Source organism: Neophocaena asiaeorientalis, unplaced genomic scaffold (genome assembly GCF_003031525.2).
Source record: "Neophocaena asiaeorientalis asiaeorientalis breed wild unplaced genomic scaffold, Neophocaena_asiaeorientalis_V1.1 scaffold127, whole genome shotgun sequence".
Taxonomy (NCBI): Eukaryota; Metazoa; Chordata; class Mammalia; order Artiodactyla; family Phocoenidae; genus Neophocaena; species Neophocaena asiaeorientalis.
The window spans coordinates 3,555,002-3,570,470 of record NW_020175414.1 but is presented as its reverse complement, the minus strand read 5'-3'; the positions used below and the strand labels follow the sequence as shown (position 1 = coordinate 3,570,470).

The 15,469-nt window shown below is 34.6% G+C and overlaps 1 pseudogene; it reads right to left on the bottom strand.

Annotated features, from left to right (window-relative positions):
- The window catches only part of LOC112414649 (kinetochore-associated protein NSL1 homolog pseudogene), a 195,403-nt pseudogene extending 186,104 nt beyond the window's left edge, over window positions 1-9,299 (bottom strand).
- Between the last annotated feature and the right edge of the window lie 6,170 nt (window positions 9,300-15,469).

The window sequence follows — 15,469 nt, the reverse complement described above, 5'->3', positions numbered from 1 at the left end:
GGACAGAAAGGAATCTGAAGCTTTAAGGTAAATCTCATATCACCTACAAACTCTCTAGGGGCATACTCAACTTACTGGGTCAGAGATACTTCTAGGAATATATTTATTAAAGAGTTCTTTGTTTTAAGTTAAGTATTTATGATCCACTGTATTTATGGATTCGGATAGGATTCACCCACAAATTACTTATACTTCCAGATTAATTAGTCACCTCTGTTGCCCTTAGTACATCCTTGAAGGAAAAGTAAATAATAGCCCTAGGAATTAGGTAATGAAAATTGCCCTATGTTCAAATAAATTATTCAAAGAAATTAGTTTGAGCTATCCAGTACTGGGTTGTCAGCTCTTCTGTACAAACCTGCCCTCCATTATTCTCCTTCTTGCTTTTCCTTTAGATTGAGAAATTCCCCTACCCACTCCTTGCTTGCTACTGCTGACATACAACTTTCCCCTTCATTCACTCATGATTTGTCTTACCCTTTCAGGATAAATTTGTTTGACCAATGTTGAGACCAAGTTTTGATATTTTCTCCAGGTAATAAAAATAATATTTAATAGTTTAAAATACTTACTTAAAATTTCCAAGTTTCTTCCATAAGTAATCTTATTTCATCTATATGGAAACTCTTTGAAGTAGATAATAATTGTACTCTCATGTAACAAGTGAGGAAACTGAGGCAAGACAGAGTATTAGGAAATGTCCATCACACACTCCATTTGTAATCAAAGTTTCCCCCAGGATTCCATTTCTGTTCAATCTCACTAAAGTTTTCCTAACTTTTCCTAGCCTAGTACTTAAAGTTGATCCTAGAGGATCATTATCAGAGTTACACAGCATTCTTCTAGGATGGATTGTGAGAGTAGATATGGAGAACTATCTAAACTCCTAGAAAGGGATATTAAAAATAATCCTCTAGTTATTTGGCTATGACACCCTGCAGAAGTACTGCTCTTTAGTTTATAATCACTGCTTTAGTAAATCCAATCCTCACACGTTGTAGGAACTTATCTTTCAAGCTTCAGCTATCATTTGCATACTACTAAAAAATCAATGTCTTTAGCAACATTTGTGGCTGTTTACCTGACACCTCCACTAGAATATACCTAAAAGTGTCCAAAACTGAGCTTAGCATCTTCTTCCACAAACTGTCCTTTTGTCAGTAGTATCACTCCCTAGTTATTCACTGCATTAGTCAGGGTTCTCCAGAGAAACAGAACCAATAGGTTAGGCATAGACATAGATATAGATATAGAAATAGATACATATATATATATATATATATATGAAGAGATTTATTATTGAAATTGACTCACATGATTCTGGAGGCTGAGAAATCCCACAATCTGCTGTCTGCAAACTGGAGAACCAGGAAAGCTGATTGTGTAAGTCCCAGTCAGCATTCAAAGGCCCAAGACCTGGAGTGCTGATGTTTGAGAACAGGAGAAGATGGATGTTTCAGCTCTACCAGAGAGCAAATTCACTTTTCCACCATGTTTTTGTTCTATTCATATAATGCCCAACAGATTGGATGATGACCCACTGCATTGATAAGCATGCTCTTCTTTACTTAGTCAAATGCTCATCTCTTCCAGAAACACCCTCGCATACACACCCAGAAATAATATTTTACCATCTATCTGGGTATCATCCCTTAGCTCAGTCAAGCTGACACAAAATTAACCATAACATCTACCTTAGGATACCTAGAAACCTACATACTATTTTTTACTGCTCTCTTTCCTTGTTAAAAAATCCATCAATTTTACATTTACAAATTTCTCCCATCTTTTTTTTAACCCCTTTGGTCAGAGTCTCAGGTAAGACAACTACCATCTACTTCCCAGATGACTTTAGGACCTTCTTAACTGCCACTTCTGCCTCTAATCTTTCTCCAATTTGACTCTTACCCTCCATGACAGCATACATTGCTTTGATAAGAGACCCAACCTCTTATCCTGATTTAAGTTTACTCCATGACCCTCAATGGAATTTTAGGTTCTAACCATGTTTACTTTATTTTGATTGGATTATTTCCTTGTTGAATTCAAAAATATCCTACTCATCCTCATGAAGCAGCTATTCTAAAGCATTTCCCTGATTCATCATGTAAAGTTAGTGGTCCATTTTCCTGTGCTGTGGTAGCTCAGTAGGTTGTACATTTATCTTTTAGAAACCTACCTTTTTACAAGTCTATCATACTTGAAAAATTTAAAACTCTTCCAAAACAGACCCTGCCCCTTGTTCATATGTGAATCTCTGATTATGATTACCAGGATTTAGGAAGTGTGAGATGTAGAGGAAAATTTACCTTCTTAGCAGTTTGTACTTGAATTTTCTTCAAGTGGGAGACCGACTTTGTTGCAAAGAAGCTTTGAGAAGTACACTGGGGATAGAAGTTGGCCTGAGGCTGGGCCTGTGCTATATTTCACAGGAAGTGATTTTGCATGCCAAAGAAGACTGGTCAGAGTTAGAGTAAGATCCCCTGCATGGTGGCAATGGAGACTTTGGGCAGAATAGAAATGTATATTGGGGATTAATTAAATAGTTCTCTCTGTTGTGAGCAATGATCTGCTTCCCCTAAGATATTTTCAGTAAGCTCTATAGGCTTACTCACTAGAGTGGATATTTTATGGTGAATATGAAATAACACTGAGCTCTGCTTCTCTAAGTGTTTGAAGTCAAAGTAAGAACACTGAACTTTAAAAAAAAAAAAAAAAACAACTCTTCCTACTTCTATGAGTGTAGAAAGGATAATCAAACTAAACAAAATATTGATTTTATATATATATATATCTCATCACATTCTAATAATTTTCATTTTTTAGGACAGACAAACAAAAAGGCATGAATTTTGTTGGTTTTTCAGCAATACTTAGGTGCAGAATTCCTGTTCCTAAGTAAAATTTCAGTAGAACAGTAGCAAAAGTTTGAGTGTGTCAGAATGACTAGTAGCCTAAAAGCTAAAAAGTTTGCTAAGAAGGAGAATAAATAATAAATTGAAAAAGCAGCAGTGTAAACAAAGTCAGAGTTTTCTAATTTGATGTACACACATATGTACAAATAAACTCGTACTATGGGTATTAGCTACCATGTATTTGGCACTTATTCTGTTATATTTGCTACACTAATTATTGTATATACATTATTTCCTTAATCCTTACAAAGATCAAAGTATGCTATCATTCCTATTTTACAGATAAGATAACTGAGGAAGCAAAATGTCATCCAAGACCATATAATAAGTGACATGGTAGGAATTCTAACAAGAATTCCTTCTAAGTCTTTATCAATTGATAGTGATTATATATGCTCCACCCAGCTTCATTTTGAAATGACATACAGTAGAGCACAACAAGCATTATCTATAAGTGAAACAAATTCAGGAAGGTAATTTCTCTGATAAAGAGAAAATATGTTAATGAAATTAACATATTTTCTGAAAAAGATTAGTTAATGGAATAGTTTTTCTTGCTTCAGTTACCTGAATATATGTTATTCAATATATTTTGACATATCTCCAAATATTGCATTAGATTTTTCTTATGTATTTTATTTTCTTAGTGAATTTTATCCCTCATTTTATTTCCCCCAAGCTCTCAGTAATTCAAGATTAGTAAAAAGCTAGAGGGATGAATTTGAGGGTCTTGGTCTTTTAGTAATCTCCATTTTTCAAATTATAATACAAACTCCTTTGAAATCAAGAGGGGCACTTTATCTGAAATTTTCAATAACTGTTCTAACTAAATGTCACAACAACAGTTACGCTGATGTAACTATCATTTACTTAATAGAGGCTGGAAAATACTGGTCACTATGTTTAAACTGTTTTTAAAAATGTAGATGAGATTGATTGAAAGTGTATAACTGACCCTTGACAAAAAAGGAGGTTGTAAAAACTGCCCTAGAACAAAAGCTCTGTTTTTTTATGCCGTAGATACCAGTGGGCAAAGCATCTTCCACATAAAACCCAGTTCAGTCAAACTCAGCCACCACTCCTGTCTCAGATGAGTAGGGAGATCATTTTGGCTCCTGACTCATTGTGCCCACTTTTTGCAATCAATGATTAGGGAAATTCCACTTACTCAAATGTAGTCCTTTACAACCAGTGCTGTTAAGTCATAATCTAAGTTATAACTGTTATGGTGATTGCTTCACATTCTGATTGCAGGCTGCACTATGAGGAGGCAGTGCTACAGGTGTTAAATGATCATTCTAAAGGGTTCTCCCTAAAGTGTTTGACATGATAGAGCAGATGTAACCCAGAATATCTTAGAATTTCTTCTGTATTTTAAAGTATTTTTAAAATAATGCCATGAATGCATTACTTTTTTTCTCTTTTTTTTTTCGGGCCTCTCACTGTTGTGGCCTTTCCCGTTGCAGAGCACAGGCTCCGGACGCGCAGGCTCAGCCGCTCCGCGGCATGTGGGATCTTCTCGGACTGGGGCATGAACCCGGGTCCCCTGCATCGGTAGGCAGACTCTCAAACACTGCCCCACCAGGGAAGCTCATGAATGCATTTTTAAACTTTTTTTTTTTTTTTTTAATTTCCTTCATGGAAAAATAATCCTTTCATTAGGCCATTTTGTTACCATAGAATTCAGAGTAATTATATCAAAAGCAATAATTTCAGTTATAACTATAAAGATGGACACTATTCTATAATGCATCAGGTTAGAAACAGGGTGAGGGAGACGAAAATATATTCAGTACCCAGAGAGTTATTTTTTCCAAATGTAATGAACTATCTATTGTCAAAAATACTTCAAAAATTCAAAATTACTCCAGTAGTCTTAAGGGGAAAAAAATTTCCGTTTTTCTCTCATCCTCTTTTGATTATAGGTCTGACTGAATTAATATCTATGGATTAAAGAACAGATTTCTATTTTATGAATGGAAATTCTCACTTTGCTCAAGTAAAAATACAAGATTTTCTTCTGCTGCTTCTTTTGTTTTCTTTTTGTGATTTCATTAGAAATGATGCTTCTATAAATTCACAAAATTTCAGAGTCTGGTGAGACAGTGGACATCACTGCACCAATCTGAACTGCTACAAGACACAGGCTGTATCTTATTCATCTTTATGTGGTGGTTGATGCCTGCTCAGTGCCTGGCTCTCAGATGTTCTAAAAATTGCAGTTTTATTGAATTTGTGAATGAAGAAATTGAAACCCAAAGAAAGAAGCTCTTTATTCCAGACATTGTAACCAGTAAGGGAAAGAGCCAGAAGCAGGACCTAGATTTAAGAATATTAATTTATTGTGATTTTCTACTACAAGTTAATAGATTCTGGTAGATCTTAATATGGTAAAGAAACAATATTTTATTTTTATTACAAAGAGAATATGTACTGCTTTTAAAATACAAATGGATACCAGATAGAAACTTACTTTAGCTGGATTCTGAAACTACCATGGTGAGACCTACAGTGTTCACAAGTTTTCTAAAGTGAGCATTATAGCTGTAGTTTTGTGTTGCAGGGGAGTTTGAATTAAAAGATAAACCTAGTCCCTTTTGTGCTTGCCAAAGTGAAAATACTGAAAACATAATTAACTGGCTATTGGTACTTTCAGGAATTGACAGGATGATAACCAGAGGAAACGGAATTACCTCTTTGCAGAATGCTAACTAATTTCATTGAAACTTTAATTAAAAGAACATCAAAGTACATCTTTCCTTCAAATAGAAAGCACCTGCAACATGATTTGTTTGGATTGCTAGATCTTCAGTGTTACAGAAGCAACTGACTGCACTCATATGCCCATTAAAGATATTTCCTGATGAACAAATATGAAGGAATTTAAAGATGATTCATTCCTGAAAAATGAAAAAGAAATGACTCATTCCTTGAAAAAGAAAATTGTTGTGTTATCTAATATAGCAATATAAAAATTGTTAACCATCTTCCCTGAGATCTGCTGAGATTGGACACAATAATTTGGAATGCAGTTTTAATATTTTGTAGGATTTTTTTCTTTAGGGTACTTAGTGAGAGATCATTTTGGGAAAATTACCTCAATGACACATGTTGATTATATTTTATCTTGAAATGAATACCATAAATTGCACTCTTCTATTGCTAAAATTATGTGAATATTCCTCAATATGCTAATATATTACAGGCAGCCTCATACACCTGCCAAAATAAAACACAATGTGCATGGTCTTATTCTATTATTAAAAAAAGCTTCTGGAATTTTTCCAGCATCTAAATCTGTCCACTGACATAGAAGTACAGCTCTTAGAAAAAAACTAATATCTATTTAGATACAACACAGATGAGAACATGGTGCGTATTAAGGACAATATTCTTACATTAACAAAGGAGAGAGAAATGTACACAATATATTTAAAGATTAGGGATTCTCTTGCTGATTATAAGGGAAGTGCTTTACTCATTTAGGTTAATAAAATTATTTTTAGTTTTTCATTTATTTAATATTTTAATTTAAGCTGTTAAAATTAAAACAAAAGTGAAAGACATTTCTAAAAAGAATCAAGAGCATATTGTCATTATTTCTTGTCATAAATTACCGTGACATAATGTGAAAAGAGACAGAATCACAAATGTAATTTAAATTGTTTTAAATCCAGAAATCTGATGAACTTCAAAAATGAAAATTTTTCATCATACCAAGGACACAGAAAAATGCTATGATAGAGAAGAATACACAGAAAAGAAAGATGGGGATAGAAAGAGGGAGAAAAGAGCAAGAGATGAGATAATGTAAGTAAATCAACAAAAGCAAAGGAAATTTGAACAATAAAGCTATTTTGTAAAGAATTCTAAGCACAACAATAACATCAATTTTGCCTTATATATTTGAATATATCAGATGAGGATATAATATCCCTGAATTGTTTAGACAATTAATTCATCTGTGCAGTGATATGTAATGGCATGATGAAACAAATTCTTTAAAGTAACTACAAACTTTATAATTGTATGATTTCAATAAGTTTTTATTTAAGTGGGGTGACATGGAATAAAATGCATTTTTGTCAACTCCTTTTGGTCTTTGTTTTTCTCATTAATTTATTTTCTACAGTAGATTTTATTGTATGAGATAATTATTTTTTTCAGTTTATATTGAGTTAGCTTGTATTTATTTTCCATTACTCAAAGTTATCATTCAGAGTCCTCTTCAAAATCTACTAACTTTCTTATACCTCTGCTAATGTATACTGAGTGAGTACATTTGCTTATGTAGAATATTGTGTTACATCCTTGATTTCTCTCTTAAGTTTTTCATTATCTGAAAATTGTTTATCTCTATACACTGCACCTATCTCTGATAAATCTTCCTCCAATTTAGAAAAATGCTACAGATGAACCTGTTTGCAAGGCAGAAATAGAGACACAGAGGTAGAGAACAAACATATGGACACCAAGGGGGGGTAGGGGGGTGGGATGAATTGGGAGATTGGGATTGACATATATACACTAATATGTATAAAATAGATAACTAATGAGAACTTGCTGTATAGCACAGGGAACTCCACTTTGCTGTACAGTAGAAAATAACACAACATTGTAAAACAACTATACCCCAATAATAAATAAATAAATAAATCTTCCTCCAATACCCCATATCCAGCCACATTGATATAAGTGAAGTTTTTCTAAGATTCTAAAATTTTGTATATTTACACTCTCTATGTGAATTATTTTCTTTGCCTCCTTTCTCAAGTTCCTCATTTAAATATCTCCTTCTCATCCTTCATAATAATGCCCAGTCATCAAGCCTTCCCAAACTATCCAAGTGGAGATAATTGTAGTTCGTCTGTGATTTCATAGAAGACTAATCATTCTTACTCCATAAATAGAATAGATAGTTTTCTATCCTGGAGTGAATCAATGAACACACTGTAACTTAGCCCTGTGGCTAACTTATTAGAACTTAGAGATTCTTTCTAGTTTCTACTTTTTGTCCTTAAATTCTAACATGGTTTTATTGTCTTGTCCAAGGCTTTCTGACTGACCCTGCAGTCAGAGTATCCACCTGGCACAATCCTAACTCCACCCCAGAGAAATTTCTCAGACTCAAGCCACTTGGCTTGTGATTGTTATTCAAGAACTTGCACTGCCCTGCTGGGACACAATGATCCAACAGAACTTTCATCAGTAATGGAAATGTTCTGTATCTGCACTCTCCACTACAGCAGCCATTAGCTACATGTGAATATTGAGTACTGGAAATGTGACTATTGTGATCAAGAAACAGGATTTTTATTTTTAAAAATAATATAAATTTGAATAGCCACATGTGGCTAGTGGCTACTGTATTGGGCAGCATAGGTCTAGAATTGTGGAACCAAACTCAGGTGTTTTTCCTGGACTTAATTAATGGATTCCTTTATTTCTTGAAAAATTGAATCTCAGGATATGAGAATAGAAATTAACTTTACCAATAGAATATTAGAAGGCATAAAAGAAAAAAATCACACTTATTTTCTCATCTTTATGATAACGAGTCCCATTGCACTTTAAACTTTCAAGCTGCATCCATTCTTCCACTCATTAATCTACCCATTCCCTCACTGATCATTTATCCAACTGATATGCATTTTAAGCTCCTACAAATGCAGGCACTGCATAATGGCAATATAAATATGATTCCATATATTACTGTTCGGCATGTGAACTGGAAAATGTTTTTTCTAATCAGACGAACATTATTATTCTATCTCTAAAAAATTAGATATATCCTTTTCTTCAGGTGTCTCTTGTTTTCTATTTCAATACTAACTTTTCAATGCTCTGTCTATATTTAATAACAGAAAATTGTATATGCCAAATTTTTACTTTACTTTTTACTTTAAAACCTAAATATATTCCCTAAACCTCTATAACCACAGCTTTAAAATTTATACATAAATGGCATGGATATTTTTCCAAATCATGACTATAGCATATATAAGCTATGTCACTCTGTGCAAGATACTTCCCTGAATTTCAGGATGTTGTCTTTAGTGCAAAAATAGGATAATTAATAATAACATATATACATACTGTTTCCTGTCAACTTCTGATCTTCCTTTTAATCACTGCAATATTTTCAGTAACATGCTTTTCTGAAAATCAAATGAGGTATCTAGAAAACACATCTAGCCAAATATCAGATATGTATTAGGCAGGGGTTACCAGTCCCCAGGCCACGGACAGATAGTAGTCCACAGCCTGTTGGGAACAGGCAGCACAGCAGAAGGTGAGTGGCCAGCAAGCTAGCGAAGCTTCATCTGCCGCTCCCCATCGCTCCCCACCACTCACATTACCAGCTGAACCATCCTTCCCACCCATCTCGTCCGTGGAAAGATAGTCTTCCATGAAACCAGTCCCTGGTGCCAAAAAGGATGGGGACCACTGTTAATAGGCACTAAACCACATTACTTCTTTCTCCTTCCTCTGGCTATGTCATCAGAACATAGTACAGACAGTGGGCCAAACTGCCTGCGTTTCAAGACACTTACCATCTGAGTCAACATGGGTAGATTACTTCAACTCTTTCTGTATTAAATCCACATTTAACATGGGGACAATAAAAGTTCTCAGTCAATTGGGTTGTTGTAAGGATAGAATTGGTTAGCATATATAAAATCTTTAGAAGCACACCTAGCACGATATAAGCACTCAATAATTATTGGCTACCATCATCATTATACAACTGTCTCTATCACTTGCTTCTAAACCTCAGCTTCACAGTACTAAAATGCTGTGCAATGAATATGATGTATTTTTATTTTGAGAATACAAAAATTCTTAAAATATTTTACTAACCTCCACCCCAAAATTGTGAGAATAGTATTGGGATTTAGTGAAAAGGACATGGACTTCAGGGTCAGACAAATATAGTATTATTTGTGTAACAACTTTGTACAATTGACTTTACCTCTTTAATCCTCAGATTGCTTACTTATAAAAGAAGAAGAAAATAATTGTCCTCTTCTCACAGAGTTATTTATCATTACATGAGAAAAGTGTGTAAAAGATCTCACGTATACTCTGTAACATAATAAATCCTCAATAAGTATTATTTCTCCATCCTGCTATTTTAGGCTAGATTGACTAAATGAAGTGTGAAGATTCCAGACATACACATTCAATGGATATCAAATTATATGTGCTTCATATTTTTAAGATAACCCATGGTCCCTAAACCGCCATGGGCAATCTGATTGTGCATACGTAAATATGTGCTTAATAAATTAGCTGATCCTCTCATTTACTCTCTAACACAGGGCAAACCCCAGTTATGAGACCTATGTGGTCCAAGGGATGGAGTGCTGAGTTTGGAGTTGGAAGCCATTGCCCATGTGTACTGCTTGGCTCATGATTTTCTGGTTAAAATGCACTTATCTTTTATTCACTTCATTCCCTCCAAGAAGGAGGACCATACTTCCCCACAGGAAAATTTATAAAGTTATGGAAGATCCACAGATGAGACACATGCTCTTTCACTTGATGAACTTAAATCCTCTTCCTACTCCCACACCACGCTGGAAATCCTGGTAGTGTATCAGGGATTGGCAACACGCCCATGGGCACATAGTCAGAGCCAGGGCTATAAGAGGAATCTGAGCTACTTTGCTGATCCCTAAAATGACCACATTACATGCTTTGCAAATGCATTTTCTTTATTTTCCACATTTCCCACCCACAGCCTGGCAGAGTTCTAATGATTTTTCAAGGGCCAGTTTAAATGTCAACTGTTCTTTGAAGGCTTTGCCAAAACTCACTGGCTCTGCTCCAGAGACTGAATCTCTCCATCCATCTTTTCTAATTCTACAGTATTTAATTGATGTGATTAGGATAATATAGGATATTTAGCACATTTCATTACAGTGAAGTTGTTTACACGCCTCTCTCCCATCCTAGACAGGGAGTTCTGTGATGGCAGAAACTTTTTGTTGCTTAAATCAGAGCCTGGCATATAATAAGTATTCTCTAAATTTCACTTGAGTTAAACCAAGGTCTTCTCAACTTCCTGACATTTCCTTAAGCTATTTTACCTCATTGAAACAAAGACTATAATTAAATGGCTATATTACTGGATAAAGACTCAGTTTTTATTTTCTTATTTGATGATAATTTGGAGTTTCAGATAATTGTCCATGCTAAACTGAAGGTCATGAAACAATTGTGATAAAAGAAAGTGCTCTTTTAATTAATAAAAACTGAGATATTATCAACCTACCAGATCTATTTGAGCAGATGTGTGAATATTCACAGAAACAGTAAACACACACACACACGTTTTACATTCATATACATACTCACATATATGTAATTTATAGAATTAGTAAATGTAAAAGGTAGAAGTTTCAAATAAAATTTTACTCGGCTCATAATTTGATGCACATAATGGTAAGCTGACTCTACCTTTGATTAAACAATTGAGTCAAATATTATTATTGATACAAAAAATATGAACAAATCAGTGATGTTATAGTATAAAGTTTGCACAACACAAATATCAGTTCTAAAATAAATAGCCCGGGCACTTAATAGCTGATTTTCAACACATTCATTTAAGTGTTATCTACATTCAAGTAAAATAACTGGTTAAATGAGTAAATGAATTTGTCTCAAAAATTGTACCAAATTTTTCTCCATTCATTTCTGAGAAACAGGAAACCAACCTTAAAACTGAGATTTCATAATGTTAATTGGAAGGAATAGACACATTTTAGAAAATCAGCTGTTTAATGATCTTGGCTGTGCTGCTCTCCAATTAGTGCTGGGTCACCAATTAATTCTTTTCCAGGTGCCCAGGCTTCCTGGAAACCAACACTGGGCTGAGTTCTCTTGATCTTTTCACCTAATGCTCCAACTATATTAATGACTTTGACCTTGCTCAGACTTGGACAGCAGTTTTCTCAATTTGAAGAAAAAGTGTCTTTTACATTTATTTTAAGAAAGTAACAAATGGTAGTAAAGCCAAACAGAGGTTCATTGTCATTCACTGTTTATCACATTCTTCCAAATTCACTTGAGACACTGCTTTTCCATAGCTGTCATGTTTGTATTTGCTCCACCTGTGTTTTCTACCACAACCACTTAGACCACCTAGACTTTGTCTTGTGACTAATTTCCTTGCCTACCTTTATTTTCCCTCACTCTTTTGATCTCCTGGTTTCCTTATGTTTTTAGATTATTCAAGCATACCCTTCACTAATAAGCAAGAGCCCCTCTCTCAAATCTATGTTTCTAAATCAATCTTCTATCTTTCATACCCAAGCTTATTTTCAAGGGAATTTTACAGTTGCTGCCTAAAGTTTTTATTTCATGTCTCACTTGTTCATTAATTCAGGGTTATCTACTTCTTTCTGCCATCACATCATTGATCCTTTCTTCTTAAAATGTAGTCAATTAACAAAACCATATTTAAAGACTTCATCACATTCAGTCTCAACAACGTTTCACGTTATAAATGTCTCTACCTTAGCTTCGAGTCACTATCTATCTATCTATCTATCTACCTATCTGTCTGTCTATCTGTCTATCTCCCTATCAGATCATGGACCTAGGAGTCAGGTTGATCATGTTCTACATGTCAACTTTGCCTCTGTCTTACAGACAAATTTCTGAAAAGTCACTTAACCTCTCCTGGCCTCAAGTTCTTCATGAATAAAATGGGGATGAAAATATATATCACTTAGAACAACTTCTCCACAAATCCTTTGCCAATCCTTACCATCTCTTTAATTTTTTAACTGAACACAATCTGCCTCCTTGATATCCCTTAGAATAGGATGACCATATAATTAATGTCCAAATCTAAACATATTTTTAAGTTAAAGAGTATGCTATTAACTATATTGCTGGAACAATGTGGGTAAACCAGGCCTGTTTGTAAACTACAAAGTATAATGGGCCTATTCAAAGTGCACCCTGTGTTTTTCCACTTTTCTGCATTTGTTAGTTTTTCACCTCTCCTGGAATGTCTCTTTCCTTCCTCTGTGATAAATACATCTTTCAAATGTCTGTTCAACTCTCATCCACCAACCATACCAAAGTGCTTTCGTCTTTAACCAGTCAGCATTTATCTTTCCATGTAAGTACAACCAAAGTGAAATTCACATGTCGTCATGCATTGCCTTTTGATATAACTTGTCATACTTCACTATTATATTTAGTGTAGATTATCTCTATCAATATATCTTTAATTTTTTTTTCTTGAGAACATATAGCTTTTAATGGAAGTAACTTATTCTGATACTTTTTTTGTATTCTTCATGGTTTCTGGCATATAGTTAATCAATTAGTGGGTACTAATTAAATATTTGTTGATTGGATTATTGATTTATTATTATTACATTTTAGCTATGTTGGGTTAGTAGATGAGCTGAATTATTTATAAAATTATTCTACACTGTATTATTTAATGGCTTGCCAAAAGGCTACAGTTATTTTCAGAAAAATGTAGTTTTTTAAGAACAAAAGTAAAGGAGCACAGTGACTTTTAACCATTACCAATTAATCCTCAGCATATTAGACCAACAAGAACATCTCCTCCCCCCAACCAAAAAAAAAAAAAAACTGAAGGAGGAAAATGAATCAGCAACATGTAGCTTAGCCACAAATGTAGATAGGAACAAGCTAATCTCTTGATAGTGAAGAGGAGTAATGTGGCCTAATTTTTTTGTGTTAGTTGGACAAATTTCACCTCCCCCAGAGCTCAATCATTTTCTAGCACTCTCAGAATTAATCCCACAATTAGAGTGCTCATCATGGGCTAAACGGGAAGGTAAGAGTCCAAAGAACTCTCTTCCAAAATAAAAACAAAGCAAAACTATTTTATTCTTCTTTTTTAAGATTTTCTTTGTAAACTAAAACAGAAAGAAGAAAAAATATGGTTGCACCTATTCTCCTCTGCCTTATCCTAAAGTAACAATGTTGTGACTGGGCATAATAGTCTCATTCCAATTTGGACATGACTGTCGACAGCTTTCAATGCCCATAACTCCCCTTTCCCCTCTGCCCATCTGTGTAGTACAAGAAAGCCCGAGTGTTCCTTTCTTTGGTGCCTGCAGGAAATTCAATCCAAGCAAGCCCTGACCTTTGTGTGAGAACCTTCACCCCTGGACCATCCTCTGACCATAATAAGACCCCAAAGCTGTTCCCCATTGTCCTTCTCGGCTCTCTCAAGCCATTTTCAGACCAGCTTGGAAGCCTGCTTTGCTCTCCCCAAAAAGCTCTCCACAAACTTATGTGAGAAATAAGCCTTTTTATTGGTGCACGTGTGGCATCATCAGTCTTGACATCTAAACCAAATTTGGGTGGGGGTCCACCTTAACTCTGTAGGATGATCAAAACTCTGTGGGTTAAAACTGAGTAAAAGGTCTCTGGATTTATATAGACATATGCTACTGATGAGGATTATTTACACAGAAAATTTAAAGAAAGGATATCATTACTAACCTTATAGATTTTAAAGGAAGAACTGTATGCCAGTCACTCTATTAATTTAGGAAAAAAATACATATTGTTTGTTGTTATTAAGATGGACTTAAAACCACACTTTGTTCTTAATACTGTATATACTTATTATTACCAAAAGTGCTGTATTGAGGTAACTGTGAGAGAGGTAGATATTGTAGAGGTAAGGATGTAAGTTATTTGCAGGTAGTATGCCCAGTTTATTAACAAACATGAAATCAGTGAATATAAAAATTCAGTGCTGGTGTTTTGATAATAATTTAATATAATTTGAATATTATTCAGTATTGTCATTTGCAGCTACAGAAGAAATCAGGAAAAACCATGTTGTTAATGATTTCCATACTATTAAATATCCAAGGGTATTATTGTCAAAAAGAAAATTATTTATTGCATTGTATAAAGGCAAAACAAAGTGGGGCCAAGTATTAAAAAATAAAGAGAGGGAAATAGAAAGAGAGAAAGAGACAGAGAGAGAGAGGAAGCTGGTACTAGAGGTTTACTAATCAAGTAATAATATTTTTGTTGTTGTTGTTGTTGGTATGTGGGCCTCTCACTGTTGTGGCCTCTCTCGTTGTGGAGCACAGGCTCCGTACGCACAGGCTCAGCGGCCATGGCTCACGAGCCTAGCCGCTCCGCAGCATGTGGGATCTTCCCAGACTGGGGCATGAACCCGTGTCCCCTGCATTGGCAGGCGGACTCTCAACCACTTCACCACCAGGGAAACCCAAGCAACAATAATTTTGAGGGCTTTTTTTGATTGGAATGTATGAGGAGGTTCTAGTATAAAATGTATATACAAAATATAAAAGGTCCTAATATTCAATATAACTCTGAAGATAAGTTCTAGTATCAATCAAAAATTAGGCAACTTAGAGGTATAAAATAGAATTTTAGAATTTCTAGTGTATTCAGAAATAGAACACATAAATTTAATAGTAAGCTGAGAGAGAATAAGAAAAGAGCAATTTTAAAATACACTCTAAGTGTGCACTAGGACACAAACATGAGGGGTTCCTATTTATTTTGTT